This window comes from Lepisma saccharinum, chromosome 22 (genome assembly GCF_977018435.1).
Source record: "Lepisma saccharinum chromosome 22, izLepSacc3.1, whole genome shotgun sequence".
In the NCBI taxonomy this organism is placed as follows: domain Eukaryota; kingdom Metazoa; phylum Arthropoda; class Insecta; order Zygentoma; family Lepismatidae; genus Lepisma; species Lepisma saccharinum.
In genome coordinates, this window is record NC_139250.1 from 30,021,298 (window position 1) to 30,042,410 (window position 21,113).

The following is a 21,113-nucleotide window of genomic DNA, read 5'->3' on the forward strand; positions in this document are numbered from 1 at the left end:
TCTACACTTTCCCGATCGCGGCCACAGAGTAGGTGATGAAATCAGCAACACGCTCCGCTCCCATTGATGAGGGATTGAGTTAGCCACAGAACAGTAATCCAAAGATATTGACTGGAAAATTTTCAATGTAATATCAGCCACCTTGGGAATCGAATCTGAGACTCCCGTGTTGTAATCAGACTCACTACCAACTGGGCAAACATTTCACAGACATCGTGTACTCATTAGCTTCCAATGGTGTATTGGGTGGAATTGTACGGATACAGTGGCGGCGATTGGGGTCCAAAACTGGAGGGGCAAAGACAGTTTATTTTCCCTTGATTTGATACATAAGGTTTGGCACAGTGCGGGAGAAAAAGTGGCAAAAAGGGGGGTGGGGGCAACTGCCCTCCCTAATCGCCACCACTGTACGGATAGATAGGAAAGTTAAATTTTTTGAAGTGTTTAAGAATTTGGTTTCATTTATACATGTCTGCCGATCCCGACAGTGCTGCAATGTCAGGCCGACAGGTGGCAAGGATGTGGCAAGCCACGATCACCTCGCCAGTTTCCAAAAAACAGGTTAACAAACTGGACCTGCAATGCAGGTCTTATCAGATGTTAAGCTGATAAGAACAGATACTACACTTTGATCTTAGCCCGAATAGGCCGAGAAGCGATAACGAAAAACTTTTTTTTTTTTTTTTTTTTTTTTTATTGTTCATCCGTTTAGAGGGTTATGTCCCTCTCTTCGGTACGTGCTTGATACTTTTAATTATATAATAATAATAATAGATAGGCTAAGTGCACTTTTTCTATTTTTGGGATTATGAAATGAACTCTAACCTAGTCTTGAAATGACCTTGGATTTTCATTGCTATATTATATTACACCCTACTTTCATTCTTATGTTAGTAAGTAAATACCCTTTCTTGTAGTTTGATTATTAGTTGCAATATGAAGGGTATAAATGTGGTCGTAATTGTGGTGGATGATGAATGGTGTATAGTTCATAATCAGGATGTCTGGGCCCGATGGTCAGAGTATACAGAGTTAAAAGATGTTGTAATGGAGTATACAATCTGTACGGGTAGCAGTCGTGTATTGCATCTTCACGGATTGTGTGAACCAACGGTGGGTGTTCTTTGGCCATCCTGTTATTTATATATTCTTTTCGCAATGCCTCTAGGTGAAGTGTTATATGTGGAAAACTTATTTGTGTGTATAAGAGTCGAGTTGGACTTGGTAGTTTGATTCTGTATGCCAGTCGACATGCATGTCTCTCTATGATTTGTAGTCGTTCATAGAACGAGTCCCCTGCTGAGAGCCATGCTGTATGTCCATACGTAAGTACGGGCCGAAGAAAGGCCAGATAGGTATTTAGGAGGATGTTTGCTCGAAGTCCCCAATTCGTGCCGACAAGTCTCTTCATCAGCTGTAGTCTGTTTTTGGCTTTCTTTTTGATGTTCTGCAGGTGTGGTGTCCATGTTAGTTTTGTGTCAAATATGACACCAAGATATTTGACGCTGTTGGTAGGAATTATGCGTGTGCCACGGATCTTAAGATCTAACAGACTTGGATTTCTTTGTATCCGTGAGCGACATCCGGTAGGAAGAAATATTATGGCTTGAGTTTTTGCGCTATTGATGGTGAGTCTCCAAGTGTCGCACCATCGTTGAAATACATTAATAGCTGGTTGCATAATGCGATTTATTGCTTGAATTGTAGAACCACAAGCCAATAGAGCTGTATCATCAGCGTATTGGTATGTTGACACCTGAGAGAATGTTGGCATATCTGCGACATAAAGTAAGTAGAGCAATGGAGATAATACCGATCCTTGCGGTACTCCGGCGTTCAGGAAGATAGGGTGAGACAGATTGTTATTTATTGTTACATATGCCATTCGGTTGGTAAGAAAGTTGAAAATTAGTCGAATGTAACAGAAAGGAAGGCGAAACTTATGCAGTTTATATATGAGGCCGGTGTGCCACACTTTATCGAATGCCTTTTCAAGATCGAATAGTATTAAACAAGAGGGTTTAGATGTATTGTACTGGTTGTAGATTCGATTTGAGAGTCTTAGTAGGTTATCCAAGACGCTAAAGTGTGGTCTAAATCCGGCTTGGTGTATCGGGAGAAAATTATTTGACAATAAGTGAGAGTGTAATCGGCGGACTAAAATTTTTTCAAGGATTTTGCTGAGTGTTGATGTTAGTTGTATAGGTCTATAGCATTTTGGGTCTGTACGATCTTTATCAGGTTTCGGAAACATGAGAACCTTCGACACTTTCCATTCGACAGGGTAATATCCAGTGCGAAGGATTAAGTTGTATATCAAGGCGAGAAATGACAACATTGCTAGTGGAGCTTTCTTTATCAAGACATATGTGATGGAATCAAACCCTGGGGCAGTGTTTCTTTTATTGCGGACTGCGTTTGTTATATCATCTGTGGTAATTAAAGTAGTAAGAGGGTGATTTGCGTTGATAGCATGATGAGAACTGGGTTGCAGTTGTCTATTTTCAGGATGTACCTTCCTCGTTATTTGAGCTTCTAATCTGCTATTAGGAGCAAGCGGAAGCGGAGGAGTAAATGTGTCTTGGAGAATCTGTGCAAATTCATTTGCTTTTTCGTAATCATTTGTAAGAGCTTGTTGTTGTGAGAGAAGAGGATACGTAGTACTCGTATGTTTTCCTGTAAGCATATGAAATCGTTTCCAGAATTTGCTAGGATGGCTTTCAGCATCAAGGTGATTGCAAGTGTCGATCCACTGACGTTGTTTGTGTGCCTTTATGTAGTTATGGACAGTTCTTATCCATTGACGGTGAACTCGCAGGCATTCAGGATTCCTTGTTTGTACGTATTCCCGATAGGCACGACGTGATGCAGTTACTAGATGAAAGTATTTAGGTGGTAGTTTAGGTTTAAAACTGTTCACAGTTATCTGTGGTATATGTGTGCTTGCTGCTTGTTTGACTTCTGACGTGATGTTTTCTACAGCCTTATCTAATTCGTCAGAGTTCGTTGGAGGGGTGAGATTTTGAAAGACAGTGGAGAGATCTTCTCGATAACCTTCCCAATTTGCTCTGTTATAATCGTAGATCCGTTTTGGAGGAACCTGTTTGTGTTGAGTATAGTGGTGCACTGGTAGAGTTATTTTAATTGGTGCATGATCACTTCCTATCGGTGCAAGGACTTCTATGTTAATTTTGTCAGCTAAGGAAGGTGACACAAAAACTACGTCGGGGGTTGTGTTACTCTCTGGACGAGTTGCAGATGGTAAATCTTGAAATATACCTGTAGTATTGTTATCGATGGTAGTGTGGAAAGCTGTTCGTTCTGCATTTGTTCGACTATGTATATTAATATCAGCTAGTATGAGGTAGTGACGGTATGTAGAAGCGATATAAAGAAAGAAGTCCGTAGGTAGAGGGCTAGTGGGTCGTATATATACAGTAGCCAATGTCACATTTATACTTTTGAGATAAAGTGTGGCAATAGAATATTCTTGGTATGGAAATTGAGGTGGTAATATATTTGTTCTATAGGGAAATTTTGGCTTGATCCCTAGGGCTACTCCACCACATAATCGTTGCGCCGTTGTAGGACCAGGTGTATGTAGCAAGGAATACCTGGGTATGTAAAGGGGTGTGGCTTTGGGGATACGGGTTTCATTCAGTGCAAAGAAATGAATGTCTTCTTCCAGGAGAAGTTCCTGGAATATAGCTTTATGTTTCGGTAGAGAACGGATGTTCATAAATAGGAAATTATATTGTATATAGCCCGCCATAATTATATAAATAACAGTTAGGTTTCTAAACTTCAGTTTCCAGTGGTACAATTTGAAAATGTACATGTGGACCAGAATATGTAGCGAACAGGTGGACACGAAAAAGAGTCTTAGCTGTCTGTACTATCTGTTGTAATATATGTTGGCGTAGAAATGGGTGGATATTTTGTAGGGTTAATGTTTGAAATCTAAGTAGATCTTCAACAGTCACTGGTTGTTTCAGAGAGTTCTGTGGTGGAGTTGTAGAGTCCATAGTTCTTAATGGTACAGTTAGGTCAGGGCGTGAGGCTTCGGGGTTTGGGCGTGCAGCACAACGGTAACTATATGAGGGATGAGCCTGTTTGCACGTGTTACATTTAGGTGGTGCATTCAGATTTGTGCACTCTTTAGTCGTGTGTTGGCCAGAACAATAGCCACAGATAGGTGTTTCGGGGCAATTTGCCGTAGTGTGGACGTTGTATTTCTGGCAGCGTTCACATCGTAACGGAAGAGGTGCCCTTGAATGCGATGGTTCAACCCTGTGTCGTTGGCGATATATATAAGCCCCTTCATGAAGTAAGCGATCGATTGTGCTGGAACAATCTGTTATTACTCGCATCAGGTAAGTTGGTCCGTTGTTGTTTTGGATTCGAACGCATTTTATAACTTCATGCCCTTCCAAACGTAGTTCTTCTAATACTTCTTGGTCAGCGAGTTCTGTATCTACGCCTTTAATAACGACTGACATGTGAGGTGGTTTGTTTGGGGGTGGCGATTGTTTGGCAGTTTTGGGTGTCAGTTGAGATAGAGCAGCCTGTGGTCCAAAAATTTCGAACGAAACTTTGTTTCTCAAAGTGGATAGAAATTGCGGATCTCTGGATTTTATAATGATGCCATTTCTGGTGAATATAATTTGTTCTACTTGTGCTCGGGGGAGGTATTTTTGTAACTGTTGAAGGAGCAACTTAGGAGTTCTGTACTTCGGGTCGTAATTTTGTAGTAGGAAGTTGTAGACAGTGGAATTTTCTTCAGTTCGGCCATCAATTTGTGTGGTATCTCTAGGATTTAACTTTGGGTTGCGTGTTTGTTCGTGGTATTTTTGCTTCTTTTGTTGTTGGAGAGGGGATCGAGAGCGATCCCTAGCTGTCTTTGAATCAGCTGAGGTGCTTCTTGGATTTCTTCGGTCTTGTTTTTGTATGTTCCTGTCTCGAGCGTGTGCACCCCCAACTTGTTGGGGGAGCCCTTTATGCATGGTGAACAAAGGGAGGAGACCTACCAATACTTATCTTAAAATCAACAAGGCGGAAACAACAATAAGAAACAGAGTTACAAGTGTTGCAAACGGGAATTGCAAACACTGTTTGCTTCAAAATAAGCTGATTATAATGTGCTGCAAACGAGGATTGTAGCACAGTTTGCTCCAGATATAACTGGGTGCAAACACAGGTTGCTCCTGTACAAGCACGTGTTGCAAGCGTGGGTTGCAAAACACGGTTTGCTTCAAAATAAGCAGTATTGATACCTCTAAGTACTGTGACCAGAGCTCCACCGTTGAAAGTTTGGGGCTACAACCTAGTTGTTGCCACCTGAAAAGTGTCGTTCGAGCTAGATATCCCTTCGCAGCAAGGCGTTCAACAATGTACCTCGGAAACACCAAACCACTGTGTAGACTGCAATTACCTCCAGTCGTCCGTTCCAAACGTACTGAAATTACAGTCACAGCGAATGTTCCAAGGGGGTTTTCTCTCGACGCACTGACGTGAAACGAAAAACCCAAGCAACTCTCCTATCTACCAGCACCCAGACTCGCTCTGCTACGCGAGTTCGAGTTCAATATATTGTTATGATTTTCTAAGGCATTCTACTAGCCTGATAGTAGCATTGCTTAGCGAAAGCTACAAAACTACATTTTCTTGACATTTTTATTTGACATTTGATTTGGTTCGTATCGAGAAATCACCCAAAATCTATATCTGATATGACATCAGTTTCAGGGCTACAATGGCATCTACACTGACGTCACGCAGCAGACATTGCACCACTGCCTGACACCACAACGTCATTGGCGATGGGTACATATGCGCCGACTTAGGGGGGTGCAAGGCACTTTCTGACCTTTCCAAATTCCTCAATACATAAAAAAAATATTGTTGTCAACCTTGCTCCCCCAATATTTATGTAAAGTTGACACCTCTGGATAGGTCGATATAAGAATTCGGCAAAGGCTTGTTGTAAACATAATGCTACAATTATACAATTAATATTATTATTGTTCTAGCCAGCGGCGGCGATTAATGGCGGCGTGGGGGTGGGACAGTTGCCCCCACACTTTTTGCCACCTTTGCCCACGCACTATGCTAAACCTTCTCTGCCAAGGGAAATTAAAATCATAAAATGTCCTTGCCCTTTTGACACCTTGCCCCGCTCCTCCAGTTTCGGAAAACTTTCGCCGCCACTATTTCTCTAAGGCAAGCTGTATTAATTTACTAAACCAGTGGCGTATCGCAGTGACTGTGGCTCCCCCACAAGTCAAATATTGGAGGGGCCTTAGTGGAAAAAAATTTCAATAATACTCCAACATATGTACATATATCCATGAGTATTACCGTGCAAATTGTCCATCACCATGTTCGTGCACTTTATTTGGCCCAATAAGAGCTTCAAGAATTACAAGAAAACTCAAAACAAGCTGTTGATAACTTCTGTACCAGTATACATAAAAATGCATAGTTTGAAAACGCATAGGATGTAAGAGAAAAAATAATGAAAATAGTCATGGACAATTTGCATGGTAATACTCATGGATCCCACTGCACGCATTGATTGATGGTGGACGGACGTAGAATAATTAGCTAGTCTTCTTCCTCTCCCCTCCTCGCAGCCACAACGAACAAGAAATTAACTTTCTACCAAAATATCCTGCGTTTTCAATTTTTGTAATCGAAGTAGCTTCTGGAAACTAAATCATGATGATATAATTTCTCCGATAAATAGCTGCACGTGGAAATTTTTGAAATTGGCATAGCCAGGATTCTTCCTTGAAGAAGAGGAGGCAAATATTTGTATCTTTCAGGCCCGTAGCCAGGATTTTATTTCGGGGGCTCATTCCTTATCAGCACGGACATTGCCAGAAATATTTGTAGAGGGGGGTAGGCCATTGATAAAACTTGATTACTAGAAATAATGATAACAATAATAATTATTACCACGGGTATAATTGTAATTTTACAATAATAACTATTGTACATTATTAAAGTAAACCAATTTTAATCCAAATTTATTGTTGTTAATATTATTTTTATGTAAATGGAGAGTCGTTGCTACTCGATCCACCATATGAGTGAATATCCAACACAAGTGTTGTCCATTATTTTCTTACATTTTGTACAGTTGGTGTACTGAAATTATAGATATTGTTATTTTGTTATTTATTTTTGCACATTCCGTTAAAAAGAAGGCTTTAAAAGTTAGGGGGAAATTTTACTCAGAAAGTTTAGATTGTATGACCTGTGTGAAGCTGTAGATCCATTTATACTTTGGATTAAATGCTAGAATATTAAAACACAACCTAGTTCCTCTACTATACACTAAACTTTTTTCGATCCAATGTTTAATCCTGATAAGGAAATAAAGTTAATTACCAATATTTAAAATAGATATTTGTAGGACTTCGGATGGCTGAACCCCCCTTAGCCCTCCCCACGACTACGTGCCTGGCATCTTTTGTCTCATATAATTTAATAAAAAAAACTTAGCCAACATACATTTAAAAAAATATACCATTTTGGGAAATTGTTTAAAGAATATTAACTCATCTTTTGGACTTTGATGGAGGTAGGTAGGCTTCAGCTCCCTGCATTAACACAAACATTTCTTGTGACGTAGTGACCTGTCTTCTACAAATTAAAGGCGCCTTAATAATTATTTACGAAATTGCCACTGCAAAGGAGCAGATGAGCATGGATCTTCGAACAGGAAATATTATAAAATCATTTCCCAATATGGTTGGTTGGTTGAATTGGTGTTTTAAGTCCACTTTATACGATTACACAGTAAGACTAATCGGGACTGGACATACAGTTTTAATTGGGATCGAACCCGATACCCCTTGATTACAAGGCGACGACGCTACCACTGCGCCATCGAGGAGACCCCTTTTCCTACGATGCTAGAGGTCCCGGGTTCGAATCCCAGCCTGGGCAAGGGTGTTATTTATGAGTGTCCCTTCATCAATTTCATCATATAATCACTCATCCTCATCGTCGCGTTTAGCCAAAAGTGGCAGATAAACATGTCTAACTCAATTAATCCAACAGAATTTCGGCGTTATCTTTGTTCCACATTTTCGAATCTGCTCCCCCGCCCCTAAAAAAACAAAAACAATCTGGATGAGCCTAACAGAAGGCATTTATATACATTAGAAATGTGCAGGAATGGGCTCAAAACGAATTAAGAACATGGAAAGGTTTTCTGCTAACGTGCTAAGGAATAAAAAAGGCAAATTGTCAAAAATCCGGTGAGTGTACGGTACTTTCAAAATGGCTTTCAATACATTATCCCTAAAACTTAGGCGTGCGCAGGCCCTCTGATTAGGGGGGCCAAAAGCCTTGATGAAGTTCTGTCCGGAAAGAAAAAACTAATTTTATCTCACTCTTTTTGTTTTATTGCATTGATGGGTATGTGTGTGTGTGTGTGGGGGGGGTGTATAAGGCATATTATTAAAATACATTAAATAATCAATTCATCCGCCCCGTAACAAACCAAATGCAAAAATGATATAAATTGTCTTTGAAATGTGCGCTCTCCGTTTCCTCCATACCAAACTGTTATAGCAGCAACTGTCTCAAGTAGTTGTTCTTACTTGTCCCTCTGGTAATTCACAATGTATTACAGAAAATAAGCAAATTTCGAGCAAAGCGAGAAAGAAAATTTTTCGATCAAAATTTATATAAATTGAAAACAACAATGATTTAATAGGACGTAAATAATTTCAGGGATGCCATGGCATTCTCCTTTCCAATTTTTCTCATTCAGATCTTTCGGCGTAGAGGGACAACTCTCGCAGCCCCCTACCTGCTACTGCTCTGAACTTGACAAGACTGACGAAAAGCAGACATTGCGAGCGAAGCGATCAAGAAAATTTTACGAAAAAAAAAAAATATTTGTATAAAATTTGAAGTCGAGGGTCAATTGCCCCTCTGTACCCCCTGCAGGAGCTTCTGGCCGTCTGGAAGAAATAATGCAAGAAAGAGGTGAAAACTAATTCCATCTTCAGTATTATTTTGTCCTGCTACTCTTAAGATTCTGCTATAGATCGACCATAAGGAAAAAAACCTTGGGACGAGAAGACCCCGCGCAGCTTTCCCTTCTTCCCTCCACCTCGGGCCATAAGGAAGCATGGTCAACCCTCCCCCTCCCCTACTCGCGGGGGTACGGTGCTCAGGGCTCGCGGGTCTGCGCAGGTTGTTTTGCTCGTGTTCAATGTTTGCCGGCCTCCCCGATGGCGCAGTGGTAGCGTCGTTGCCTTGTAATCAAGGGGTCCCGGGTTCGATACCCGGTGGAGGCACATAGTGGTTCGGATCCCACTTCAAACTGTAGGTCTAGTCCCGATTAGCCTTACAATGTTTGCTCCCTAGAATTGATTTCAGTCCAAGGTTGGGAAAAGGCAATGCCCCCCTGCCCCCTTGTTATTGTGCCACTGAACCCCCTTCCCCCGTACTTGCTTCGAACTTTCATCGGCTTGAAAATACTTCCTTTTCTTTAAGAGTATAATATCGTTTAGTAACAGCAATAAGATTCCTCTACACTAAATTTCTAAGTGAAAGTATAATAATATAGGGGCATGGAACGTCTGGAAGGGGGGCATGTATGGCCACATCTCCCCCTTCGAAAGCGAATGTCAACCTAAAAGTATATATTTTACACGTATAATTCGATTTCAGTCAGTAATTTATGTGATAATTTCAAATCCAAGTGGTGTTTTTTGAGGGGAGCAACACTATTATCGGGGTAATATGCCCCATGGAAAAATACCTTGTTTGTCCCTTTGTGGAAAAAAATATGCGAAAGTCCGTGATTAGGGATGCCCTAAAAATACACTTGCACTTTTCTTTTTTTACACAATTTGTCGTGTCATCCAAGGTTGAAAAGAGAAATAATTAATGACGTCTAGAAAGAGCTTGTCACAAGAAGAAAAGGAAATGTATCCTTGGATGCGAGCTCAGAGAAGAATAAGCAAGAACGTTATCATGAAGCAGACGACGCATGCTTATATCGATTCTGTGGTGCTTTTGTGCTTTGCTTTTGTGTACGTTAAACATTAGTGGACGAACGCGAAGTATGAAAAAGTATAAGTTGAGTGAATTTAGATTTATGTGGAAATGTGATTTGTGTTTCCAAAAATAATTTCAAAACTGTAGAATCCGAATTCAGTTTAACTGAATTTATGAAACCAAAAGGTATGCTAATTTATTTTAAGTTGAATGACTTATGGCATAGTTGTTGTTATTGGCGTGTGCAGATGGTACCGGCAGAATCATTTCATGGGAAGAATATAGTTTACCTGAGTGTCATGGCATGACATTTCTTGTAAATAAAATAAATAATGTCACTTTGGTGCTTACGTATTTACGATATATATATATATATATATATATATATATATATATATATATATATATATATATATATGTGTAGGTGTAACCAATTTAATGTGTTAACATACAGTTTCAAGTTTTGTGAAAACTTTGTTCTAGTTTCCTTTTGTGAAAGTGGTGATTTTTTATTGTCGATTAATAAGATGGGAGAGACAGAACATTGAAAAAAAACGTTATGATGGTGCACAGTTAACCACACAGCCCAACTATTCTATTACATTATCTCACTCTTATATGCTGTACAACTAGGGAGTGTACATTTATTTGTAAATGTTACACCCCCTCCTACATGTACATACTTTTCAACCATTTTCCCCATACAAATATGGTTATCATAGAATTAATGGTGTCCAGGGGAGAGGCAGAAATTTCGGTACTAATCGGATATTCAATATTCTTCAATATTCAATAAAGTCAATTCAATTCAATTCAATATTCCCCGGACAGATTTCTTAATTTTTACAGAAGAAACTACTTACGGTAATAAATTCCTGTAGGATTGTCTAACATGTGGAAGGTGTTTTGTGTGATGTAACGGATTTTTTCAAATTTAATAGTTTGGGGCTTAATTTAGGGCAGGTGACTCGGGGCCAATTTCTAACATGCCTTTAACATGCACTCTGTAGATAAAGTCGGAGTGGAGGTGGGGCCGCGTTAGTGGTTGGGGGCGGTAGGTCAATTACCCCAGGGGTGGAGCCCGGAATCGGTGGGAAATTTGGACTCAAAAATTTCAAAACAAAAATATTTTTTTAGTTTAAATTTCCCACCGATTCCGGGATGAAAAATGTGAATACACCTTAAAGAATGTTCCGCGAAGCAGATAGGTAAGTACAAATGTCAAAAATTGACAAAACGAATTAGTTATGGGTGTCCGGGGAATATCAGATTTTTACCATTTCTTCCCAATAGTTATTGATGGTTACTGATGTTGATTAGAAATCTCTTTTGCTGTATTGTTTTCAGATATATATATATTTTTTTTGTGTTTTCCAGGGGAAATATATTCTTTATGATTGTGTATTTAAATAGATGGACGTGTCCACGTAGCACTTTATATAGTGTAGACAAACATGGTGCTACATTTGAATCTTGGGAGCGAATTTACAATACCGAAAGTATCTTCAATTGCTTTCAAATTCGGCATACTCACTAATTTTGGCCTTGTAATCACGAATCTGCAGTTAAAATTTGGTGGTCACATCTAGAAATTGCAAAAAAAGTCGAAAAAAGTGGGTTCGTGAATGGAGTAAACACCCTTGATTTATGAAGAAAACAACTATTTTTTGCAATGATTAGCGTTTCAAAACTATTTTTATTTTGACCCTTAATTTTAACTATGCTTGCTTAACCTAACCTAACCTTACCGTGAATGGTTCGTGGGGCAAACATATTTTCCATCTTTACGCAAGATGCCATTTTCTGACATGCAAATCAACGCTCCCACTTATTGCACAACTCTTGAGCAACGTATGTAGCAAGACCATTGTGCGGAAAGGAAGACATCTTCATATTGTTTCCATGTTAGTGTATGGAGAATCATAGCGGTAATTGACAAGGTTATTTTGCAATTTCTAGACGTGACCACCAATTTTTAACTGCAGATTCGTGATTACGAGGCCAAAATTAGTGAGTATGCCGAATTTGAAAGCAATTGGAGATACTTCCGGTATTGTAAATTCATACTGAAGTTTGTTCTAAGTCCATGTTATGCACAGATAGGCTAATCGATACTGGACCTACAGTGGGATGCAAACCACTGTATAATGTGACTCCACCGGGATTGAATCCAGGACCACTTGATTACAAGATGACAGTGTTACTGCTATGTCGTTGGTGCTGCAACCCCATTTTTATTTTTTGTAGTTTTTTTTTGGCATAATTTATGTGTCTACCAACAGACAATTATTAATATAGATGACAGGAAAACCGCTGAGGATGGCATCTATTGCCATGCTTAAAGAGAAATAAACATTTTTGATGTTGATATTGAAAGTGGCATGTCACATACTTTCATTTCTAGGTTACTTATCAATGTACACCCAATGGCGGAAGAAACAGTAGGCGAATTGTCCACCACCATTTTAATTCGGTCTGTATTTTGCATTGTGATGACAATGAATTGAAATAATGACCTCAATAAACAGAGACCAATACCTGCTTTAAACCAACATAGTTTCATTCCTTAAAACAACACAGAATGTAGAATAAAAAATAATTAAAATAGCGGTGGACAATTTGCCTACCATTATCTTTGCTGTTGACTGTACTACTTAGGCATAGTGTAAAACCTGACATTATGATCTTTCAGGTTAATAACAAGTTCTTGTTTCTGAGGCATGTTACAAGAAAATTAGTTACGTTGTGATGTTAGGGACTGTAGGTGAAAGCAGGGTATGAATTAATATGGGGGGGGAGGGTACCAAGTGTTTCCTACCTGCAATACCTAAGCAAATTTCATCAAAAGCTGACTTAGACTTAGATATTTTGATGCCAAGTCTGGAAATGGCCGTATCATAAATATTAAACCTGATGAAATTTTCACATGTGGGTAGTCAAATTAAAGCTGAAGTTATGTTTCTAAACATTTCATTGTTTTTAAGTGAAGAAATTGTTTCCTTAGAGAGCTATCAGGTTAAAGTGACACACTACAAGTGACGTGAGACACAGGGTTTCACACTGAAGTTACAATCGACAAATGGCATAGCCCATTCAGTCTAAACAAGCATTCACAAACCGAGCTGACACAATGCACACTGTTGTAAAATTGCCAAGTTTGATTTACACGCAAGTGACAAACAAGATGTGCAGCTTGCCATGTGTCAATCCGGCACGAAAAGTTGCTTTTATTTATGAAGGTTCATTTTCAGTTGTCACTGTTATGTGTTGTAGGACACTGTTACATGTTACTGTTGTCACTTTCGTCTTAAAACCCTCTTCACCATACTAAAGTTTCTTGATTTTTGAACCCATGTTTCTGTTATTTCCTTTGAATCAGTATAATACTTAGAACTATAAATTGACAATACCTGTTCTGTGTCTTACACAGATTGTCTGGAAAGTTCAATAAAGAATTCATTACTGAAGTATATTATGTATTTCTACGTACTCCCTCACTTTTGATTCATGACTTGCTGTAGAAATCCCTCAAACCTGTAGGTCCAGTTCCGATTAGTCTTACTGTGCATAAAGTGGACTTAAAACACAAAATCAAACAAACGATCTTGGTAACGGTTCTGATTGTTTTATGATTTTTTCAAATGCTCCTAGCAGAAAGACTAATTATCGTAGAATTTTTGCAATCATTATCACACAAAATTTGAACCTTCCTTAAAGTAATGAGCACTCTTTGGATTTTGAAAAAGTTATTTATATTAAAAAAAACAACAACTTAAAAATTACCTTACGCAAGCATGCATGATCCCCATGGACAAGGCACTCTTTGTTGATAGAAGCGACAGTAAGTATCGTAGATTAGTGGGAATGACTAGAATTCAAACCTTTTGGTAGTAGTAGATAGCATTTTGGGATCTTATGCCTTCACATGGTGTAGTGCATATGGTAGGCCTGACTCCCCATTAGCATAGTTGCTAATTATCACCTTGTAATAAGAGAAGCAGATTCAATTACTGATGGTGACGTGTTGCACAGTGGTTTGTATCTCATGCAGCCTCTCCGAGCATACAATAGATTTTAAAAAACAATTTTTTGCTGTGTACAGGGGGAGAATGTTACTTTGCCAGTCTCTATCGTCAATGTAATGTGCTATTAAGCCAGAGGGTCTAGATTCAAACCCTGTTCAGGCATGTATGTATCATTGCATTTCTCCCATTATCCAGATCATTAATTGGTTATTGATTCTCATAATTAGAAGCTGGATTTTAAAGGGAAAAATTCTCCTCTAAAAAGGACAAAAAAGGGGAAAAAAGAACTATAATTATTTTGAACTCCACTAAAAATAAATGAAAGCGCAATATGTACCATAAATAAAATAAATTAAAATATTTTTTTAGTGGAGTGCAAAAAATAAGCTATAGTCCTTTTTCATTTCCTTTTTTTGAAAGTAAAGCATTTCTACTACTGTTTCATGATAAGAAAAATACAAAAAAAGTACGTGAAATGTTTTGGCCCCATTCCAATACTTTCTTCAGGCTTCCCTAGAAGTTTAAAACATTATTGAAAATCCTTGACTTTGGTAAAATGATAATAAGCTTAAAACGATAAAATAGGAAGGTGAGGGGTTGTTGTAAACTGAAGGGAGCTGTGTAAACTGACGGCTGGAATCCTTTTTACTGATGTCTGTACTTTTTATGTTTTGATTTTTGTTATCTAATGTCGTTTTTATGCCACAATAATGAAGATGAATGACGATATGAAGGGACACTCTCAAAGAACACCCATGCCCATGCTGGGACTCAAACTCAGAACCCCTGGCATCAGTGGCAGCAATTGGGTTCCAAAACCAAGGGGGGCAAAGTGCAAACTGGGGGAAAAGACAGTATATTTCCCTTTGTATATAAGGTTTAGCGTAGTGCCGGGCCAAAAGTGGCGAAATTTTTTGGCTCCCCCCCCTCCTAATGGCTGCCACTGCCTGGCATCATAGCATGCTGTGCTAAACCACTCTTGTCATGGAGGTCGCTTTTTAATGTTTGAAACTTCTTGGGAAGCCAGAAGAAAGCATTTGAAATTGGGCCAAAACATTGTGCATCAGAAACGGAACACTTTTTTGTATTTTTATTATACTTTATCTTGTTTTTCAAATAAAAATAATTCCCAATTAACATTTAAAAGTTGAAGTCAATCAAGGTGATTTATTGTATCTATTTCTTCTTACTTTTTTTTATGAAACTTTCACTCACCCCTTTCGCCTATCTACTTGTTCAGTGAGTTATGCATCTTCCCCCAACACCCCCTAAATTTTTTCACAAAGGCCCAATTTGTGGTAATTTTTACTCTGAATTTTCACTTACACCTCCTCCCCCAATGCAAATTTCTGGATATTCCCCTATACTGGTTTTTCGCTGTGGGTAACATTACTTTCGATTTAAGTACCCTTTAGATATTTTTAGTGGCGCTTGTAAAAGCTGGTCTGTATGAGAGATATATACTTGACTCAGTCATGCACTCTATGCTTTGTTAATAAGCACATAAAATGGCTAAAGGTCAGTAAACAAGTCCCCCACTTAGAAGATACAGGACAACTTTGATTTGCATAGCCTTATGAAAGGGGTGGTGATATTTTCACGTTGCCATAACAACACCAAGGAGACAGGAAAACCAATCCACTGTTTATCTCTGTGTAGCCTACCAGCATGCACCTTTGTCCTTGAGGCCCAATACAAAAATCAATATGTTCACTCAGGCAGGTGTGCCAGTATTCTGTGAGAACTGGAGGGTGACAGTTGTATGAGGGTCTGTGTTAAGTAGCCATGTTTCGATTGTTTTGTTTCTGTGCTTCTGGTAATGTTACCAAGGATTATAAGTATTTGTGATTACCCCCAAAGTCAGCTATGTCCAATTCAAGTTTCATGAATAGATTGTACATGTGCGATGAAGAAATTGGCTTAATTCTTCATGTGAAATGCAAAGCTTAAGAAAGTGAAAAAAAAACAACACTGTCTGCAGGTGGAATTAAAATATTGTTTGCTTAACAATCATTACAAAAATGTAAGTATTTTATTTATTTAAAGTATTGGATTTAAGGACAATTGGTTGTGTGGAATTAGTTTTATCTGCTTCAGTAATAATGTAGACTTCATGTTAAAGTGAGTTGTTGCTTTAATTGTATGCACAGATAGGCTAATCGGGACTGGACCTACAGTTTAAGGTAGCACCATGTGCCTCCACTGGGTATCAAACCTGGGACCCCTTGATTACAAGGTGACGATGCTACCACTGCGCCATCGGCGAGGCTTCATGTTAAAGTGCATTACTATTTGTTTGCAAGGCATTGTTTTATGTTCAGTGCTTCTGAAGTGTGGCAGAGTGGTTAGCATAGTGATAGGGTCGTAGGATTGAATCTTGGGTGTGTTATTTTGTCATCACCTATTTCACCAGACCATCACTTCTTCATCATTGATATGATTAACTTGAAAAGGGTGGAACAGAAGAAAAGTTGGAAAAAAAAATAGATGTTTGTGAATTGTTAAGATATAAGTAAAATATTACAAAATTATATGAAGAAAGCCAATCTCCATAACACAGTGGTAAACACAGTCTACTATTGCACCAAGGGTTCTGGGTTTGAATCCTGGCATGGGTGTGCTTTGTGAGTATACATTCATCTTCATCATGACGCTTAACCAGAAGAGGCAGAGAAATAACAAAAATATTTTAAAAAATATGGAAAAGTGGTTAAGAATTCTTGCACAAAGATTCCCACTACATTTTTTCACACCCAACGCTACTGGAGCATGGTGATGCTTACCTCACCTCGAATCTGAGGTCCATGCAAACCGGGATCCCATGTCTCTTGACCCTTCTACAGCGGTCTCTTTACTATAGTAAATATATACTGCTGGACAAAAAAAACCGGACACCTTAATATTTGACATCTGAATTGGAATTACTTATGAATTACGCTCTCAGTTAAGTATTGAACAACTGAACATTCATCATTGAACATTTTCCATACTTTTTCCGTTTATTATTTATGTATTTATCTACTCGTATTTACTTATTTGGAACACCTAGTAGGCTCAAAATCAATTTCATGCAATTTCGTTTTAATTTATTGATTTTCAATTCCTGTTGATGTTATTTTGTTTAATGTCTAGAGAGCCATGAATTTTGGTTCATAGTAACCATAGTAACAGATATTATTGACATTATCATTGCTGGTGTTTTTCTTGCAAGTGTATTGTAAGTTTGCTAGCTTGAAAATGAGACGTGAAGAGGTAATGAAAGCAGTAGCTCTTCGTGATGATGGTCGTAGTGTGCGTTATATTGCTAGGGTGCTAAATATAGCACGAAGTACTATCCACGAAGCTCTCAGACGGTATGATGCAACTGGTTCCTATGGTAGAAGACCGGGTTCTGGTCGGAAACGATGCACAACAGCACGGGAAGATCGTTTCATGCGTATCATAGTCTTAAGAGACCGTCGTACAACTTCAAATATTGTGGCACGGCGTTTGAGAAATGTTCATAGAGCTGTGGTTTCTTCACGAACAGTTCGTAGAAGACTGAATGAAAGTGGTTTATCATCTCGGAGGCCGGCTACAGGTCCCAGGTTGCTAGCACGTCACCGGAAGCGAAGACTGGAATTTGCTACACAACACTTACATTGGAATGTGGAGCTGTGGGAAAAGGTTTTATTCTCCGATGAGTCAAAATTCAACCTACGTTCATCAGACGGGCGTGAACATGTGTATAGAAGACCTAATGAGCGTTATGCACAATGTTGTTTCATTGAAATAACACCCTTTGGAGGCGGTGGTGTCATGGTCTGGGGAGGTATTTCTTTACAAGGACGTACAGAGTTGGTTCTTGTAGAGAATGGGACAATGACAGCTCGCAGGTATATTACAGAATGTTTGGCAGATCATGTAGTACCATATGCACCATTCATAGGCCCAGATTTTGTTTTTATGCATGACAATGCGCATCCTCACATTGCGAATATTGTCACGGAGTACCTGGACGAAGTTGGGATTACGCGATTAGAATGGCCACAACAAAGTCCGGACATAAATCCGATAGAGCACGTCTGGGATCAACTGAAACGACATATCAGAAACCGCGCAATAGTTCCAGAAACAATTGAAGAGCTAAGACGTGCTATTCAAGAAGAATGGGAGCAATTGGACCAAGAAGTGATTGCCAACCTTATTCGAAGTATGCCACGGCGGTTACAAGCTGTAATTGATGGCAGGGGAGGTAACACCCGCTACTACACAGCTTATATACCCCACCAGTACCAGTTAACAATATTAAAAAAAAATATTGCTAAGATTTTTTTTGGTCGTTTTCTGTAACTTTCGTTTATGTTCTAATTTAACTTATTAACAATAAATTTTAATTTGCTTTCTGTTGAATATATTCAGGTTTTCTTATTTCCAATAATTTCTGCAACATTTAGTTAGCCTTCGAATCAGAATTTATGCGTTATCACAAAAAATGCAAGTGTCCGGTTTTTTTTGTCCAGCAGTATATAATAACCTGCCTGCAAATATTGATATTTTCTTGTCAGAACACAGTTTCTGACAATTGCTAAGAATGTACGTGTAACATTTTCTTTTTTCCCCCTCTGCCATCTTGTATTGTCTTTTTTTGTTGTTGTTATTTTTTTTCTTCTTGTTGCTACAGTTTCAGTACAAAATGATCTTTCAGTACTGTATCTAAAACTTTAAGTAAATAAATAAATAAATAAGGATCCATTTTAAAAGAAATAAGTGCAATTATATCTAACCTTTCCTTTTCGAGATTACAGAAGTGTTTGAACACAAAAATTTCCATCAATCATGAAAGCAGTGGCGGAGCATGACCTTTCCAACAGTGTAAGCCTAGCATGATGAAGGCTATTTTTCGTTGTGCTTATTTTGGGGCTGGCATATCGACTCCCCCTCCAAGTTTTTCAGTTCCCTAGAATTTTTCAGAAAAGCCTAATTTTTGCACTAAATTTAACCTTACACCTCTTAAAAACAAAGTGACACTACACCAGATTAAAAGTTCTGGAAACATCCGTGAGCGTGGTGTTTTCATTGCTAGGCTGTGTTCTTCTACATTGAGAAGAATGGTTGGTTGATTTGGTGTTTTAAGTCAACTTTATGCACATTAAGGCTAATTGGGATTGGACCTACAGTTTAAAGTGGGATCCGAACCACTATGTGCCTCCACTGGGTATCGAATACATTTAGAGGAGAACTAATAATTACATCAGTCTTATTCCTATCACTATGAGTAACCTAACAATAAAAAATATGCAAAGTTACGGTGAGTCACATAATTATTCGGACAGATAAGATTTCTGAATATTTACTGACATAGTCGTGATATAATACGGTGATAAATGTTTAATATTTATTTAACAAACAAAACACAATATGAGCACACTGTTAATTATCTTCAATTATGTTTAATATAATATATTAGTAAAATATTTTCATTAAACAAAACAAACATTTTTTGTGGGTTAAACAAAATTATTCGGACACATGGAAGGAGAAACAGGAAAACACGCTTGAAAGCAACGAACAGGAATGTCAGTATCTGGTAGGCATCACTTTCATTTTTAACACCTCGGATAAACGATTTGGCATACTTTCTACCAATTTTCTGGTGAACACTGGCGATATGTTGGCCCATTCATGTTGAAGTCTCTCCTTGAGGTCTGCCTTCGAGGTTTCAGGTGTTTCCTCACTTCTTTTTCCAACATACACCAGAGGTGCTCAATGACGTTCAAGTCTGGAGACTGCGGTGGAGGATGGAGCACTTTTGAGCAGTTGTACAATAACCATTCTTGTACTACGCGGGAAGTGTGCTTCGGGTCATTATCTTGATAAAACATAAAGTTACAAAGAATGCCCATCATTTCAGCACTAGTCTTTAGATTTGACTTCAGAATGTCAAGATAACGGTACCTGTCCATTGTCTGTTCGATGAAAGCCAATTTACCAACGCCATGGGCCGACATGCAACCCCAAACCATTATGTGATCACCCCCGTGCTTCACTGTTGATTGCAAATTTTTCCCTTGGAGCTCCTCACTTGGTTTACGCCACACTTTTACCCTCCCATCTGACTCACAAATATTGAATTTACTCTCGTCAGTGAAAATTACCCGATTCCACCATGTCTGATCCTTTCCTAAGTGTTCCTTTGCGATCACCAGTCTTTTTGTCCTGTTTGGCTTACTTACAAATGGCTTTCTCCAGGCTACACGGCCATGATAGTTTGCCCTTTTAAGCACTCTTTGTATAGTTTCAGGATGACTATGCTTTCCACACTCCTCAGCTACCTCAGCACACACCATTTGAGCACTCATCTTTGTTTTTTTTTTTAAATTTTCCTCACAATTACTGTCTTTTCTCTGGGGGGAAAAAATCTTGGTCTCCCTGTATGACCGTGGGACTCGATCCTGTCTTCATCTTTAAATCGCTTAATAATATCTGGAACTGTACTTTTTTTTCATTTTCAACATTGAGGCAATTGCACGGTAAGTTTTACCCTTAGCGTGGTGCCATATCACTAACTGTCGTTATTCAAGTGAACTTTCCTTTCCTCTTCGCCCCATTTCTACATAGAAAATGTTGTTATATCACAATTTTTGTTAAACATAATGCGATCGTAATTGCTATAGAAACCTACAGGAAACCAGAGTTAATATATATGAACAGAGTATCAATCAATCCGTAAATCGAAATTGTCACTGTATCGCAAATTTACGTTAACATTTAATATGTGTCCGAATAATTTTGTGGCACTATTTTTGCAACGGTAGGGATTCATCCTTCGTTATATTGTTGCTGATGTTCGTTTTTTAACTTTTTATCATCCAATTTTGTGCTAAACATGACATTTTTTAAACGAAAATCAACTTCAACGCTGTACACAGATTTCACTCCCTTCCCGCTCTTAAACGTTAGAAATTTACTGTGTGTCCGAATAATTATGTGACTCACTGTAGATAAAATATAGAATGAAAATTGTTCGATTCAGAACCTCTATCTAAATGAATTTAAAAATAAACATACGTCTTACATGCTACT

At 38.5% G+C, this 21,113-nt stretch overlaps 1 protein-coding gene and 1 non-coding gene across 5 annotated transcripts in view; one reads left to right on the plus strand and one right to left on the minus strand.

Annotated features, from left to right (window-relative positions):
* Positions 1–465: 465 nt before the first annotated feature.
* LOC146005050 (U2 spliceosomal RNA) lies at positions 466–660 on the minus strand. Its single transcript, XR_014443984.1, has one exon. It is a non-coding gene; the product is annotated as a U2 spliceosomal RNA (small nuclear RNA).
* Positions 661–10,055: 9,395 nt separating this feature from the next.
* Positions 10,056–21,113, plus strand: part of LOC146005008 (serine/threonine-protein kinase MAK-like) — a 71,109-nt gene continuing 60,051 nt past the window's right edge. For 3 of the 4 annotated variants that reach the window (XM_083144119.1, XM_083144122.1, XM_083144121.1), the window contains exon 1: positions 15,794–16,071. The gene's annotated coding sequence lies outside the window, so the exon portion shown is untranslated. Of the gene's footprint in view, positions 10,210–15,793; positions 16,072–21,113 lie in introns of those variants that run through there. The other variant, XM_083144120.1, reaches the window with a different exon arrangement.